Source organism: Chionomys nivalis, chromosome 17 (genome assembly GCF_950005125.1).
Source record: "Chionomys nivalis chromosome 17, mChiNiv1.1, whole genome shotgun sequence".
NCBI lineage: Eukaryota > Metazoa > Chordata > Mammalia > Rodentia > Cricetidae > Chionomys > Chionomys nivalis.
In genome coordinates, this window is record NC_080102.1 from 31,418,658 (window position 1) to 31,435,522 (window position 16,865).

General features: G+C 40.7%; 1 protein-coding gene across 10 annotated transcripts in view; it reads right to left on the reverse strand.

The window, feature by feature from the left end:
* The window catches only part of Ptk2 (protein tyrosine kinase 2), a 207,465-nt gene that overhangs the window by 165,954 nt on the left and 24,646 nt on the right, over nt 1–16,865 (reverse strand). For 8 of the 10 annotated variants that reach the window (XM_057791700.1, XM_057791699.1, XM_057791695.1 and 5 more), the window contains exon 3: nt 8,061–8,210. The exons of the other annotated variants lie outside the window; for them this stretch is intronic. The gene's annotated coding sequence lies outside the window, so the exon portion shown is untranslated. The remainder of the gene's footprint in view (nt 1–8,060; nt 8,211–16,865) is intronic. 10 annotated transcript variants of the gene reach the window in all.

Below are 16,865 nucleotides of genomic sequence, written 5' to 3' on the forward strand. Positions count from 1 at the left end.
GGTTCGAGACAGGGTTTCTCTGTGGCTTTGGAGCCTGTCCTGGAACTAGCTCTTGTAGACTAGGCTGGTCTCGAACTCACAGAGATCCGCCTGCCTCTGCCTCCCGAGTGCTGGGATTAAAGGCATGCGCCACCATCGCCCGGCCTGATAAAATTTCTTAATCCAATTAATTTGACAACCAAGATTGTCACAATGTATGAACCTTAAGGATATACTGCTAAGTAAAATAAGCCAAAAGAATAGATACTGTAAAAGTTCAAATGTGTATTATTTTAGAGGGTCTAACTCATAAAGACAAAGGCAGAATGGTGTTGAGAAGGAGCTTCAGCATGGACAAAATGTAAGTCATTGGCTACAGAATTTTCAAAATGAAAGAATTCTGAAAATATGTTCACAAAAATGAAAATTGCTTAGTATAGTGGTGTGATAAGTCCTTCTGTATAAGTGTTGCTTTTATTGGTTAATAAAGAAGCTGCTTTTGGCCAATGGCTTAACAGAATATAACCAGGCTAGAAGAGATATACAGAGAGTAGGTGGAGTCAAAGAGATGCCATGTAGCCCCACTGGAGACAGACACTGGGGATGGAACTTTACCGGGTAAGCCACAACCATGTGGCATACACAGATTAATGGATATGGGCGAGTTTAGGTTGTAAGAGCTAGCCAATTAGAAGCTAGAGCTAATAGGTCAAGCAGTGATTTAATTAATATAGTTTCTGTGTGGTTATTTTGGGTCTGGGCATCTGGGAATGAACAAGTGGCCTCATACAACAAAACAGTGCACCAACATGGTCAACTGTATCCAGGTTAAACCTGAGAAAGCTTGGAAAGGAATTCTGGACACAAAAGAATGGAGTTAAGCACAGCTTAACGTTGTGGCTCCTTTGAGACGTTTTCCTGATTCAGTGGTAGCAGGAAAATAAATAAATTAATTAATTAATTAATAGCACGCAGCTTTGAAATGGCCACAGCACAAACTCTTGACTCTTTCAGGAGATCTGGCTATGGAGCATTTAAATCGAGTTTGTAAGCAGAATGCTATAACTTGCTTAATGGCAACACAGACCTGCTGCAACCCGACCCTGGATCTAGGGTGAAGAGAATGGCACTCAGAGGCACTGAATGAACCTCAGCTATGTTGAACTGGGTGGAGCCAAAAGGCAAAATAGCCTTAGTCCTAATAAGGCTGCTTAACATCTTAAGAAGTGCTTCTGGACAGAAAAGAATTTCAGATACACAAAAATTTATTCACCATATAGAGAAACAGAAAAAGGATAGAACTGGAAACTATCCTATAAAGCAAAACACACCAGATTAAGGGAAGGAAAATACTATACTTCCTCTCAGACAGAATCTATATTTAAAATAAGACATTCGAGGACAAGGGAGACTATTTGAAAGGAAGGAGAGGTTCAGCAAGAGGAAGCAACAAAATAATAAAGATGAGGTCAAGATGAGATACACCCATGAAATGTTAGTGAAATCCATCATTGGTACTATGACCACATGCTAGTCAAGGGAATGGGAGTGACAGACCATGATCAGGCACGAAGGACTCAATCCCAACCCAGCACTCCACATAGTACAGTAAGTCTACATTTTAGAATCTTTAATCCCTAACAAACTGTTAAGATACTAATACCAACATTGCTGAGATTTAGAAAGATGAAGAACTACAAGATTAAACTCTGAGAAAGTAGAAAAGTCATGTGAAACCAAAGTCCAAATCATCTCTTGTCCCACCACCTTAAAATTCAAAGGTACATTCAGCAACTGGGTTCAAGAACTACTGGACCCCAACTCTACAACATAGGAATTGAGTGACATTGACTCCTTTGGTAAAAAGTTTCCAATAACTTAGTTTTCTCGGTAGTTAAATTCATTAGCATCTATCAATGGCCTCTGGTGGCATAGGCTGTAACTTCAGCACAGGAAATCAGTTGAGAGAGGATTATGGACTTGAGGTCAGTCTGATCTGTCTCAAGAAAAAAACGGCACATAGACTTCATAATTATTTTGAAAATTAAGTAACACTATCAACATAAAGAGCTCTGAGAGATGATGACATCTAGTAATGTCTATTGTCACTTAAAGTGTACTTGCTGTATGCTTCTATGTCTGTATAAAGAACTAGCAGTAGAGAACACAAAAGAACTAGGACACAAGAAGTTCACAGCTCACAAAGAGCAGAATTGGAGTGGCCACAGTCCTGGAATGTGGGAGGCAGAAATACTTCAACTCGTGCCGAAGGTGTGGGGCTTGATGCTCTGAGAAGTTAACAAAACTTCTCTTTAAATAGAAGTGGAAGGTAGGAATTCGATCCTCTCACCCAAGGAATGGGAACCATGAGAGTGAAGTAGTACAGATTCATTTCAGTCCTCTCAGCCAAAGCATTTTATACAATTAAAGGTGTCTGTTAAGATCCAGAGCAGAAAATACTCAGAGCAACAACTCTGCAACTTTCTACAAGAGACTATAAAATTCAATCCCTGATTTTCTAAACAAGGAACCAATGATGTTAAAATTGGAAGCACATAGGAGCTAATATAAAAAGAGCCCATGAAAGGTGGTGTCATGGTTTGAAAGAAAATGGCCCCCAAAGGGAGTAGCTCCCAGACTGTTGTGAAATATTACTTTAACTCTGTATGCAGGACACAGCATGCCAGCTCTACAGAACCATGGCACTGTAGTTTGCACATGTCACTTTAATATTCCTTTCCTATACCAATGCCCGTTCCACACATCCACTGGAGTGGACTAGTCCATAGGCCTCTGGAAACATGAGTCTCTCTCTAAGATGAGAAGGAGAAAAAGAAAGGAAAAAGAAGAGAAAACAAACATTAATGAAGAGTGTACAAGGCCTGGGTAGTCACTGCAGGTGCAAGAGACTACATGAACAAAGAGAAAGGCCTATGGCATCAGTGAAGCATATCTCTGGTTATGTTTGCAACAGCCTTTCCTGAGGATTAACTGAATACCTAACCTGAATGTAGAGGGCACCATATCATGGGCTGGAGCACAGATTAATAAAGTACAAAAAAGAAGAAGTCCGCTGAGTTGAATACAGTATTCTTTGTTTTCTGCCCAAGTAAGCTCCTACTTGCAAACTGCACCTGTAACCATATTTTCCCTCATGATGGGCAATACCCTCAAACCATGAAAAAATAGGCCTTTGTGAGATATGGAGTTTGGACACCTATCTCTGGTTCTTTGGACCTAGAGTCACAAGCCTCTGAAGGGATTTTGTTTTTTCTTCATTCTTTCTTATAAAACTGTCTACAAAAATTTAACAAAATCACTTAAAAAAATATCTGAAGACACCAAAAAGTCAGCCAAGGCAGGCCAAACCTTCAAAAAATGTTCTCGTGAAAATTCTTATAGCATCTGGCATGTGCCATGATTCTGAACCCTCTTGCCTGGCACCATGCCCTGCTCTGGATTTCAGGACTGTAAGGTTAAGCATCTGGTCATGTAACTCAGAGCACAAGCTGATACAAACTTAAGGGAAAAGTAGGAAGACATAGTATCAATATAAATCTATTCTTAATTTATTATATTTTATTTACTTACTGTATGTGTACACACTTGCATGTATCACTATACATGTGTGGAAATCAAAATAACTTGTGGGTGTTGGTTATATCCATCATGTGGGTTCCAGGGATTGAAATCAAGTCACCAGGCTTGGTGTTGAGTACCTCTACCCCCTGAGCCATCTCTTAGTCCCACATCTAAATCTAAATATAAATCTGTGGTAGACTGCAAAGATGCTGTGATGGTTCAGATTCATTGTCAACAAGATTCAGAGTCACCAGAAAAAGAAAGGTGTTTCTAAGATTTGACTAGAAAAGAAGATTCACCTGATTGTGGATGGCATCGTTCTGTTGAACTGAGGTCCTGGGCCTAATTAAAAGGAAAAAGCAAACTGAGTACTAGCATTCATCTCTATTTCCTGGCAGCAGATGGAATATAACCAGCCACTTCATGTTCCTGCCACACCCTTCCCACCATGATGTACTAAACTCTCAAACTAAAATCCAAAACAAACTTTCTTAAGGCACTTTTTCTCAGGTATTTATTTTGTCACAACAAAAGATAATACATTTGCAATATAACAGAAGACTCCAAGAAGCCAAGATGGGGAGGAAAACATCAGGGCTACAGATACAAGATTCCTGGAATTAGTCTTGAGTCCACAGCCCCTTGACTCAATGCTCCCCAAGTCAGCCAGGCCTGGCTCTAGTGACAAAAGCCTCACTGAGAGTAGCTGAAAAACAATTTGAAGGAGGCATTCTAGAGAAGGAAACAACAACAAAATCTATATTTCATCCTTACTGTATTCAATAATTTTAAGACAGGGTTTAAAATTTAAAATTTGCAAGTCTAACAAATTCCTAGGAATCAGACCTGTCCAGGGACTGAGACAGCACTCTGCGAAAGAAAAGGATTGTTCACCCTAGAGTCTGGTTAAGTTTCTTGTCAGCTTAGTATCATGAATTCCAGCACAATTAATAACATTTTCTGTAAAGGTTGCAGACACAGAGATAACACTGCTTCTATAAAGAGATGTTTCAGATATGAATGTTAAAATGGCAATAAACCATGCTTAAGGCCTGTATTAGTAATCTTCTGTTGCTGTAAGAAAACATCATGACTAGGGTAAACTCATAGAAGGAAGAGTTCTATGGTCCCAGGAGGATAGATAGTCTGCCATGGCAGAGAAGCCACAAATGTGGCAGCTGAAGTAGCAGCAAGCTGAGAGATCACATCCTGAACTCCAAGAAAGGAAGCAAACTAGGAAATGGTATCTGGCTTTGAAACCTCACACTTGGCTCTAGCAAGGCTACCTTGCTAATTCTACCCAAGCAGCACCAACACCTATGGACCAAGTATTTATTCAGATATCTAAGTCTATGGGGGATAGTCACATTCACACCACCCTAAGGCCTAAGCATATATAACTTAGTACGGCCCTACTCCTTTCCTAATTGTACAATTAAATTATGTGGAACTCCCACAAACAGGACTATAAGATTTTGTCTACAGTAAAAACACCTTAATTTCCCACCAACCCCATGTCCTATCCAAAGCACCAGAGCACCCCAGGAACCAGATGTGAACTCATTTACGAGAGAGAGAGAGAGAGAGAGAGAGAGAGAGAGAGAGAGAGAGAGAGAGGAAGAAGAAGGAGGAGGAGGGGGAGGGGAGGGAGAGGGAGAGGGAGGGAGGGAGGGAGGGAGGGAGGGAGGGAGGGAGGGAGGGAGGGAGGGAAAAAGGGAGGGAGGGAGGGAGGGAAAAAGGGAGGGAGGGAGGGAGGGAGGGAGGGAGGGAGGGAGGGAGGGAGGGAGGGAGGGAGGGAAAAAGGGAGGGAGGGAAAAAGGGAGGGAGGGAGGATGGTTCTTAACCACCCTTTGATAGACAATTTCAAAAATCGCCAAAATCATCTCTGTGGGTACTGTGAAGCCACAAGTTTAAATCTCCTCAGAAGCCCACACCAAGACTCTTGGATGTGTCTTAGCCTTCCCTTGAGTGTCTATCTATTAATTTCTGCTGAAACCTATTAAACCTTTTCTTAATACATTTCAGCTTTGCTTCAAACTGGCCTGTCCTGAAATTCTTTTCTGTGGTGAAGTCAAGAATCCCATCTTTACTTGGCTGTAGTCTCTGAAAAGAACTCCTCAGGCCACTGCCAGCAGCACAGCTTTATCTCTGGTCCCTGATAGGACTGCCTTGATATATGCCCTCAGTCATGAGTGCTAACATACAACAGAAGCAGCAGCAGATTTGTTCCGTGTACTAGCATGACCCTAAGAAAGACCCAGTATCCTCTCTGGGACAGGACTGCTAAAAAAAATGAGTAACTCTGATTCAATCATCCGAAAACATGATACAAACCCAAATTAGGGGAAAGTCTAAAAACAAACTATATCCTTCAAAATCATCAATGCAGACAAACCTTTCCCCAAGTAAAAAGACTAAGGAAACATAACTGGATACTGCCTATAACCGGATTGGACTATGTATCAAGGGGAAGAAGAAATACAAATAGGTCAGCTGCCATAATTTAGACATTGACTATACTGAAGCAAAACAGGGAATAGGGTAAAGGAGACGTCAGAGATTAGTGTATAAAAAAAGGTGGCAGCAGAGGAAGACTGAAAGCCCTGCCCAGCTAGGCTTCATTCTGTACAACTGAAGGTATAGAGACATAGGAACATCCTAACTACCCTCCAGACTCTAAACTGCCTGAACAACACCACAGATCTGCATATAGCAAATGTAAATTTTTTTAAATTTGACAATTACTTCATTGGCATTGTAAAGCATCCTTGCTGCCAGCAAATAGTCACTGAGGTTTTTCAGGGTAAAGTGCATGACAAGTGAATTTACTCTCAAAGGGTCAATAAAAATAAGCATTTAACTGGCTAGAGAGATGGCTCAGAGGTTAAAAGCAGTGGTTGCTTTTCCAGAGGTCCTGAGTTAAATTTCCAGCAACCACATGGTGGCTTATACCCGTCTATAATGAGATCTGGTGCCCTCTTCTGACTTGCAGGCATACATGCAGGCAAAACACGGTACAAATAATAAATAAAATCTTTAAAAAGTTAAGTACTTAATACAAATCTACATAATATCTGGTGCTCTCTTCTGACCTGCAGGCATACATGCAGGCAAAACACGGTATACATAATAAATAAAATCTTCTTTAAAAAGTAAGTACTTACTACAAATCTATACATGTAAAAGCTTATCTACATGGAGGGGACAAGTATGTGTGCTTAGATTATAAAATGTTAATGGCTGGTGGGACATCATTACTATTTCACTTCCTGAGTCTTCCCCAATAAAAGAAAAAAGGTTTTCAAAATAAAAACTTTCACCGGGCAGTGGTGGCACACACCTTTAATCCCAGCACTCGAGAGGCAGAGGTAGATGGATCTCTGTGAGTCTGAGGCCAGCCTGGTTTACAAAGAGAGTTCCACACAGGACAGGCTCCAAAGCTACACAAAGAAACCCTGTCTCGAAAAACAAAACAAACAAAAAACTAATAATAATAACAATAAAATGGTATAATCCCAGGGCTTGGGAGATAGAGACCAGAAGATCACTGTCAGTTTGAGGCCAGCCTGATCTACCCAGGGAGTTTCAAGTCAATAGGGTTACACAGAGAGGCCCTGTCTTAAATTATAAAATAAATTAAATAACAAAACTGGGGATGCAAGCAACTGAGAGGGTTGCTGTCAGGGCTTTTATACCTTGGAGGGGAGTCTTGATGATCAAAGGGACTCTCTAGATTTGTGCTGGCCTGAGGACATGTCCAGGGGTAATATCTTTATTACTTAATTGTGGTGATAAAAACCCCACTGTGGGTGACACCATTCCTAGGCAAGGGATTCTAAATACTGTAAAAATGAGTTGGGTACTTACACACATTAATTCAGTGCTCACCGATGGAAGTGACTAGGTGCTTCCACATACTAGCTCCATGGAGGAATTGTAGGACAAATAAAACCTTTCTCCCTAAACAGCTTTTGTTGGCATATTTTATCCCAACAAAAAGGAATGAAATGACACTGACGGAAAGGCACAGACTTGGTATTTAAACCAGGTGTCTAAACAGGGAGAACCCTAAAGGCAGAAGAACTAAAAGTGAGGTTGGTATCTGTTTTGTAGTGCTGGGATCAATCCCAGAATTTCATGCATGTTAGGCAAGCATTTTATGGTATGTATAACACATTTTATTTAAGGTCTGTCAAAATTTTTTCCTACAACATAAGAAATAAACATTTTTTTACATTTATATTCCACCTATTTTTTCTTTCCTCTCTAAAGTGTGTTGGGGCACTTGACATAGGGTCTCATGTAGCCCAGGCTGGCCTCAAAGTATTAACTTTCTAGCCTCTATCTCTAACTATCGGAATCACAGGAGTACACCACCACACCCAGCTACTAGCACTGTCTCTAATTTTAGTACCCCTCTGCATTTATGCTGATCTTTCAATAAAAATAGGTCAAAATGCAACATTTTAGAAGACATTTTTAAATGGTGATTAACTCACTGTGCGTAGTACAACAGTAACACACTAGATCCAATGTAGTACGTATTGTTACTCCACACTGGAGCTGCAGGCAATGACAACTGCAGTGTGACTGCCACCTGGCTAAAGCAGCTGTCAATGTCTTCAGACACACAACATGCTTTAAGCCTCCTAAAAAAAAAAAAAAAAACCTAAAATAAATGCAGTGATCTCCAGGGGAAAATACCTTGATATAATGAGGCAATAAACCATGTACATCAGGATCAAAATGTCATCACCTTCTGTTTCCAAATACCAACTGTTCAAGAGGCCATCACCAAGTACCTACCATATATCACCATATAACTGTACTATATTACAGTTGCATCAGCACATAGCCAGCTAGAGATACAAGACAGGCTGCCAATAGAAGAAAGTGCACTGTGGATGTAAAACCACCATAAGGAGTCCAACTCCAATGTGCTTCATTGTCTCGATGACTCTTCTCACCAAACCACACATTACAGTGCTGCCTTGAAGGCTGGACATTTAAGAACAACCTTGTTTCCAAAAGTCAAATAAAGAATTGATTCAGACAAAAATCGGCTGCACACATATTTTCTACTAATTCCTCTCCCACTCACTGCTGTGGTTTTTAAAGCAACATTTTATGAGGAGAAAATGCTACGAAGCTGCTCAATAGGGTATCAAAAACTATCAAAAAAAAAAAAAACAACCCAGTAAACTTTCATGAATATTTTTAAGAAATTCAATTCAAGCCGGGCAGTGGTGGCGCACGCCTTTAATCCCAGCACTCGGGAGGCAGAGGCAGGCGGATCTCTGTGAGTTCGAGGCCAGCCTGGTCTACAAAGGGAGTTCCAGGACAGGCTCCAAAGCTACAGAGAAACCCTGTCTCGAAAAACCAAAAAAGAAAAAGAAAAAGAAATTCAATTCATTCCCAGCATTGTGACCCAAATCTTTAAACTGGGAAGCAGAGGCAGGCAGAACGCTATAAATTCACCACAGATAACCTGATCTATTTTATAAGAACCTGTCTCATCTCTGTGAGCCTGAGGCCAGCCAGTCTAGTCTCCAAAGCAAGTTCCAGGACAGCCAAAGCGGCTGGCTACACAGAGAAGCCAAAAAGAACCTGTCTCAGAAAGAAAAGATAGGAAGGTAGTTAGTTAAATGTGCACCTGTAATTAATTCTTAGGTTCAGGAAGGTGTACTTTTACATGCTGTGCATTTTCTCACTTCTAGCAATTTAAAGATAATTGTGCTCTATTACCGATTAAAAGAACTGAAGACTGATTAAATTTATCTTATGGATATTAGAAAGAATGTTTCTATTAACTTAAATCTGGTAAAATATCTCCAGAGCTACCACAGCTTAAACAACATGAGAGAATCCTAATATAACTCAACTTCTAAAATACCACTGCCTGTGCTAATTCAAACACAACCTCCATAATACACAATTTTCTTATTATCTAAAGAAATGCCTTTAGGTTAAAATAAATCAGAACAAACAAACCAAACAATTACTCCAAATTTACATGTTCTCAAAAGGCATGTCTATGCTAAAAATTGTCCTATACAAATAATACATGAAGGGGCTTGAGACATGACTCAGCTGCTCTTCCAATGGTCCTGAGTTCAATTCACAGCAACCACATGGTGGCTCACAACCATTTGTAATGAGGTCTGGTGCCGTCTTCTGGCCTTCAGGCGTACATGTAGGCAGAATATTGTATACATAAAAAATAGTCATTAGTCTATTATTTTGAGCATGACGCCACTAAGGGCTCTGGATGTTGTATATGTAGACGTCATGAAAGGATTTAAAGAGGTGTTGACTTGTGGTATGAGGGTTGTGGAGGTTGGAGTGTGTTGGTTTGTCCTGTGAGGATTTAAGTGATAGGTTATAGTTTCATCTGTCTATGGCTAAGGAGAAAGTCACAGCCCTAGAGTTATGGCCTTGCGGTCAAACTTTGATGTTACTACTACTGACCGTGGGACTTTATACAAAATATTTTACTTTTCTATTCGTTGGTTTCCCCATTTGTTGCATCAATGTTTGTTGAGTCTCTGCTATGTTTGTAGCAGGAATGTCAGGGAAAGTTGAAGTAGTTTTAGGTACAGACCTGCATTTCTCTGAAGTAGGGCATGTGACTGTCACTGGAGTGTGAGAGAAGGTACTAACAAGAGTAGATGCAAGAGGTTCGTGGTTGAGGAAAGGAGAAACTTTGCAGTATAAAAATTCTCATCATGGAATGATGGGCTCAACTGCAGTTGATGAGAATTAAACTAAAATTGCCTGTTTTTAAGGTAGTAATATTTCTGTCTAGTGGTAGCTCTCAGTAGTCCATATAGAATCTGGAAGAGGCCTTGAATGTACATTGGGTCATGGGACAATAAGAGCTAGTATTGTTAGACAGTGCAGTTAAGTTCAGGAAATATTTGCTGAGTTCATATTAAGTTCCAGCCCATGGCACTTTTAATTGTTTTAAGTAGAGATATCAAGATACAAAACAGGAATGTCTTGAACAGAGTGGTAGAGTAGCTGATGGGCTGTAAACCTAAGGAGTACTCTATGTTATATACTGAAAATTGAGAAGGACAGTGGGAGAAATTATGCCATAGTTTGTAGTTAGCATCTTAGGTCTACATAGGATGGTCATAATAATCATTGATGCTAAATGAGATGGGAGCCAGATGTAGCAGAGATGACTGTATTAGCCAAGTAGATCCAGGGGAGAAAGATCATTATAGTCGAGTTAACAACAGTACAAACAGAATGTGCAGTGTTTGGTGAGCTGAACCATTCTTGTTGAGGGAGTCTGACTCTGAGCTCATGACAAGATAAATTCTCTGAGATAATATGAAGAAAACCAGCAGAGGTGACATTGGGGTAGCACAACAGCAATCAAACAAGTGGACCTAGGATGTCAAGACAGCAAAATTTGTTAGTAGTCAGTGTGTGGGCAGGAGAAAAGGGATAGAGCTGAGTGTGAGAGGGACTTATGATCTGGATATACCCACTACTCAGGCAGGCAGGCAGTCATTCCATGTGTCTGCTAGGTGTGTGCATGAAGAAGCCCAACATGTAAGGTGAACAGTATTACCTACTGTAAGTGAGCAGCAGTCTGTGCTCCCTGAGAGACTTAAAAGTAGGGAAGGATAGATTAGCGAGATGGCTTAGCAGTTAGAGCCCTCATTAGGTGGCTCCCAACCATTCATAACTCCATCTCCAAGGGAATTACACTTTTTTCTAATCATGACACCTCCATGGGTACTACATGCATGTAGTATACACATATACATGTTGACAGAACACCTCCATCACATAAAATAATACACAATTTAAAAAACTAAAATAAATAAGAAAGGATATTGTGGTTTGGTACTAGGAAATCACTTGTATGCTATTTGAAATGTCTCTGCTAAACACTTGTACAATGGGTTTTATTCAGCTTGATGTAATCATAAATCCTCCTTTAAAATGGTGTTTGTACTTGGATCAGAAGTTAGTGTTGAAATGGTCAGGCAGAAATAGCAGGCTTCAGTCCTGCCCACCAAGAGTTCCCAGAGGCTCTTGGATTTAGCTCTTTTGTTTTAGCTGTTGCTTTCAGCAATTCAATCTATTTCATAATAGGATTTCTGTGCCTGTTGTCCATGTCAACCTTAATGACAGGGCAGGTAAGGGAGTTTTTATCAATAAATTACTTTTTGTGTGACATTTCTGAGATGCTCAAAAACAACATTAACTGATCACAACAGGACTCTGACAGACCAAAGAAAAGATTTCATTTGAGTCTAGTTTGGTGAACCAGTGAGATAATTTGGGTACTTAGAGGAACATGGGTTACTGAAAGGCATCTGCATCACCAAAAAGACCTACCCCAGCATGAGTGACAGCTTAGGAAACCTGCATCCCTGGAGTCTCCACTTCAGTCAGCTTTTGTAAACCCATCTCATGTCTTCTCCACAAACAACTGGGATGGGTTCAAGAGGGTGTGGTAGCTAGAATTTCAGGTTAGAGTTTACTCATGATCTTTCCTGCCCTTTTATGAGAGAATATTAATAGGTCTTATCTTGTGAGGGTCTTCTGGGGTGTGATTACGCTGTTCTATTCAATACTGCAGTGGCTGTGCCATGCCCAGAGGACAATTCCACAGTACCTCTCCCATGCCTTCTCTGCTTGGCTCTATGATATTTTTTGATTGGATCCACACTTTACTTTTTAATGTTTGTGATTATGTAAACATTGCTCATTATGGAGTACATTTATGTAGTACAATTCTATTTTCTTTTTTGTTCTAGTTCTGTTTTCTTATTTTCTTGAACTTAAAATTTCTACAACCTACACTTCCCATTGGCTTTGATCTAGCTAAAGTTTCTCACCCTCTCTGTAAGCTGTGAAGCCTTCCCAAGAATATAGCCAGGTAACCTCCTGCTAGATTGCCCATCTTTGACCCCCATTTTCTGTGAGAGGATGAAACACTGGAGGCCTACCTTTACTATGAGAGGAACCTACAGTATTTTATCCATTTCTATTACCAAGGAGAAGGCAGGTAAACAAAGCACAAAAAACTGAGGATTCCTTCCTGGGGAACCTTGCTGTGAACAGGCCTTCCTCAAGGGGTAGTCTTCTTAGTGTAGAAATAAATGGGAGAAAAAGCGTGGCCTTGTAGAGTATAGATTTCAGTGACTTAAAAATCTTGTCTGCTGGGACTTTTACTAAATTGTACATACCATACCGCCTTAATACAGACAGCATCTTGGGAACTTCAAACCAGATTACATGGGAATTAGGTTCCCGTTATTAAACATGGATGAAAAGTTTTTTATTGTAGTCCTAAAACTTGAACATAGAGCATATCAGAACACATGTATCCAAGTGGTAAATTTAAAAATATGTTTCATATCCTGCTTCATGAAAAAATTCTTTAAGACTACTTGTCACAGAAATGTAATGACTTTGGCCTTGGGGTATTCAAGCCAATTCACTGGTGGAGAAGTTAGTACTGTAGTGCTGCTGCTTCAGTCTTTCCAAGAACTAGATGAACTCCAGGAGAAACTTAGGAAATTGCTTAGTAATTAGCTTATGTTTGGAGAGGGCAAGCAGGTGGCTTGAGAACATGTTATGGAGGTATGCAGGCAGATCTCTAGAGCCACAGGGGAAACCAGCTCTCAAAGATAAAATGGTAAAAAGCTGAGAGCTGACAGATTGTCGTGGTCCCCCTCGGCCAGCAAGGAGGACGCACGACACACTGGAGCTCTTCTTGCTAAGCAGTTTATTCAGGACCATTTTACAGTTATCTCTCTCTCCCTTTCTCTCTCTCACTCACTCTCACTCTCTCCCTCTATCTCTTTTCCTCTCTCCCTTCCTCTCTCTCTTTTCCTCTCTCCCTGGGCAAACCTCTCCCAGCCCTTAAGTAGGCATGGGCTACCAATCCTGGATTGCCAGGTGGGCACTGCTCATAGGTCCACGCATATGCAAGCAGCTGACAATCATTGCGTGATAATAGCATAAGTCAGGCCTAGTTGATATTAGGAGTTGATTATCACAGAGAGCACTCGCTTTCGGGATTGCGAAGGGCGGGAGCCAGCACCATTAGGTGCGACTCCACGCAGCTCTCTACACATAGCCATCAGGTGTGACTCCACAGGGCTCTCTACAACAGATTGCTTGCTTTTGAAAAGAAGCACTGCACATATTGAAATGCAGAGGCAGAGTGACTGGAAATAAGACCTGCACACAGTCTTTGCAATTGCAGACACCGCAGTTCCTTTCATATGAATGCACAGAACTCATGGTTGGGCAAGGCTTTGTGTTGAACTCAGTCTGAAGCTTTCTATTTATACACAGGTGTATGAAGAACACACATTTCAATCTTGACACTGTGACTGAGAAACTGTGGTTAGAATTTTATAGTCACAGTCGTGGTAGGTGAATTCTGTATTTGGTGTATTTGGTGAATTCTGAATTTTTTTTTTTTTTGTAAAAACAAGGTTTCTTTGTGTAGCCTTAGTTGTCCTGGAACTCACTTTGTAGACCAGACTGACCTCAAACTCAGAGGTCCACCTAATTCTGCCCCCCAAGTGCTGGGGTTAAAGGTGTGCGACACCACACCCTGCATGAATCTTACTTTTTATGTATGTGCCATGGCATTCATATGGAGGTTAGAGGACCTAGCCTCAAGTGTTCCTCACTTTCTACCTTGTTTAAGATGTCTCGACAAATTACCTGTTCTTTGAGCTTTCTGGGATGCTTGTGGCTCTGCCTCTTATCCTCAAACGCATGTTGGAAGTATGGATGCTTGTGCTACAAATCTGGGTGTTTTTTTTTCTTCTAAAGACTGATTTTTTAAAAAAATATTTATTTATTATGTATACAATAATCTGTCTGCATGTATATCTGCAGGCCGAGAGGGCACCAGACCTCATTACAGATGGTTGTGAGCCACCATGTGATTGCCAGGAATTGAATTCAGGACCTTTGGAAGAGCAGGCAATGCTCTTAACCACTGAGTCATCTCTCCAGCCCTAAAGGTTGATTTTTAATTATGTATGTGTGTTCATGTTGAGTGTGGTTATCTGTAGAGGTCAGAGGCATCTGATCCCTAGGAGTTGTAGTTACAAGCTGTTCTGAACAGCCTGATGTGAGTGCTGGGAACTGAACCTGGGTCTTTTGCAAGAGACTCAATCACTCGTGTTTTTTCCAAAGAGTCTCCCTATATAGTCATGGCTAGCCTCAAACCCAGAGATCCTCCTGCCTCTGCCTCCCTTGTCCTAGGAATTAAAGGTATGCACCGCCATACCCAGCCCAGAAATCATGCTTAACCATGGAGCCATCTCTCCAGGTCACACACCTGGCTTTTTACATGGAGTCTTGACATTTGAACTCATGTTTTTTTTTTTTTTTTTTTTTTAAATTTTTATTCATTATGTATACAATATTCTGTCTGTGTGTATGCCTGCTGGCCAGAAGAGGGCACCAGACCTCATTACAGATGGTTGTGAGCCACCATGTGGTTGCTGGGAATTGAACTCAGGACCTTTGGAAGAGCAGGCAATGCTCTTAACCTCTGAGCCATCTCTCCAGCCCCTGAACTCATGTTTTTTATAGTTATACAGAAAGTACTTCTCCCCACTTTTTACTTAATTCTATATAGCAATCCAATAAGGTAGTGATTTTATGTCCTTATTTCGTAGATAAGAAACTGAGTCTAGAGTTAAGGAAATTTGCCCAGAGTTCCTTACAGCTGTGCCAACTTCTCCAGTGCTTTTCATCAAAGCTTAGTTTTGTGGTAGCTCAAATGTACGTGTGGTAGTCACGCTTTTAACAGATAGAACAGTGCTACCTGCCAAGCTACTAATGTTTCTTCTAATTTTCATTTCCTTTTTAAATGCATTTGAATATATTATTATTTCTGTAAAGCTTGCAAATAATGCTCAGTTCCTTGTTTCTGCTAACAAAAAAGTGTAGCTTCATTGAATACCTGTAAACATCAAGCATGGGGGTATGTCTTGTACTGTCAGCATTTTGTGTATATGTGTGTGTGTATAAATATAAAGATATATGTGTCATTATATATAAAAGACAGGGTCTCATCACGTAGTCCTGGCTTGCCTGGAACTCGCTATGTAGACCAGGCTCTTTAAAATCACAGAGCTCTGCCTATCTCTGCCTCCTATGCACTGCAATTAAAAGTGTACATCAAGGGGCTGGTGAGATGGTTAAGCAGTTAAGAACACTGACTGCTCTTCCAGAGGACCCAGGCCAATTCCCAGCATTCACATGGCAACTCACAACTGTCTGTAACTCCAGTTCCAGAGACTCTGACACCATTATACCAATGCACATAAAATAAAGTTAAATACACTTTTTTTTTTAAAAAAAAAAGTGTATATTAGTACACTCAGCAGTTGTCCCAGAGTATAGATGCATTGTGACCAGCTGCTTCATGCTCCTGCCAGTGTGCCTTTCATTCCATGATGGTCTGTTCCGTTGCTTTGAGCCACAGTAAACCTTTTCCTTGGGTTGCTGCTTTTTTGAGGTGATAATAATTGCATCATTTCCCCCTTTCCTTTCCTTTCCTTTCCTTCCTCCAAACATTCCTATGTTCCCCCGCCCTTGCTCTCTTTGTCTATGTGTGTTCCTAAACATATAATACAACCTGTTCAATCTGCATGTTTCTTGTATGTGTATGTTTTCAGGGCTGGCCATTTGGTATTGGATAACCAACTGACACTGAAGAAGACGATTTCTCTCACTCTCAGCATTTCTTAGTTGCCTTTTGAGTTACTTCTTGTCAGGGGTTTGTCAGAGCAGTAAGAAAGCAAACAAGTCTCAGCTTCACAGTGAGTTTAAGGCTGGCCTGGACTACATGATAGTCTTGAACAAAAAGCAAAACAAATGCTCAAAGTGGGAGAAAGTTTGATCCTAGGAGACAGGCTGCATTTCTTAGAATTCTTACATTCAGGTTAGAGGGGCAGGGATGTGCTCTTTTTTCCTTCTACTTGCTTTTGCACACTGTGCCATATATATAGTTATAAGAAACAAACAGGGTGTCCTGCAATGGTAAGAAGGCACTTTATTGTCCAGGTCTAATAAAGTCCATAAGCTTTTCAAGATTTCTTTATCGACAAAATATTAAAATGTGGTCAGGGTCAGTGACTGATGGGAGGGTCCAGCCCATTGTGGGTAGTGCCACCCCTCAGCTTGTGGTCCTGGTTCTATAAGAAAGAAGGCTGAAGAAATCAGAAGAGCAAGCCAGTAAGGAGTACCCCTCCATGATCTCTGGATCAGCTCCTATCTCCAGGTTCTTGCCCAGTGTGAGT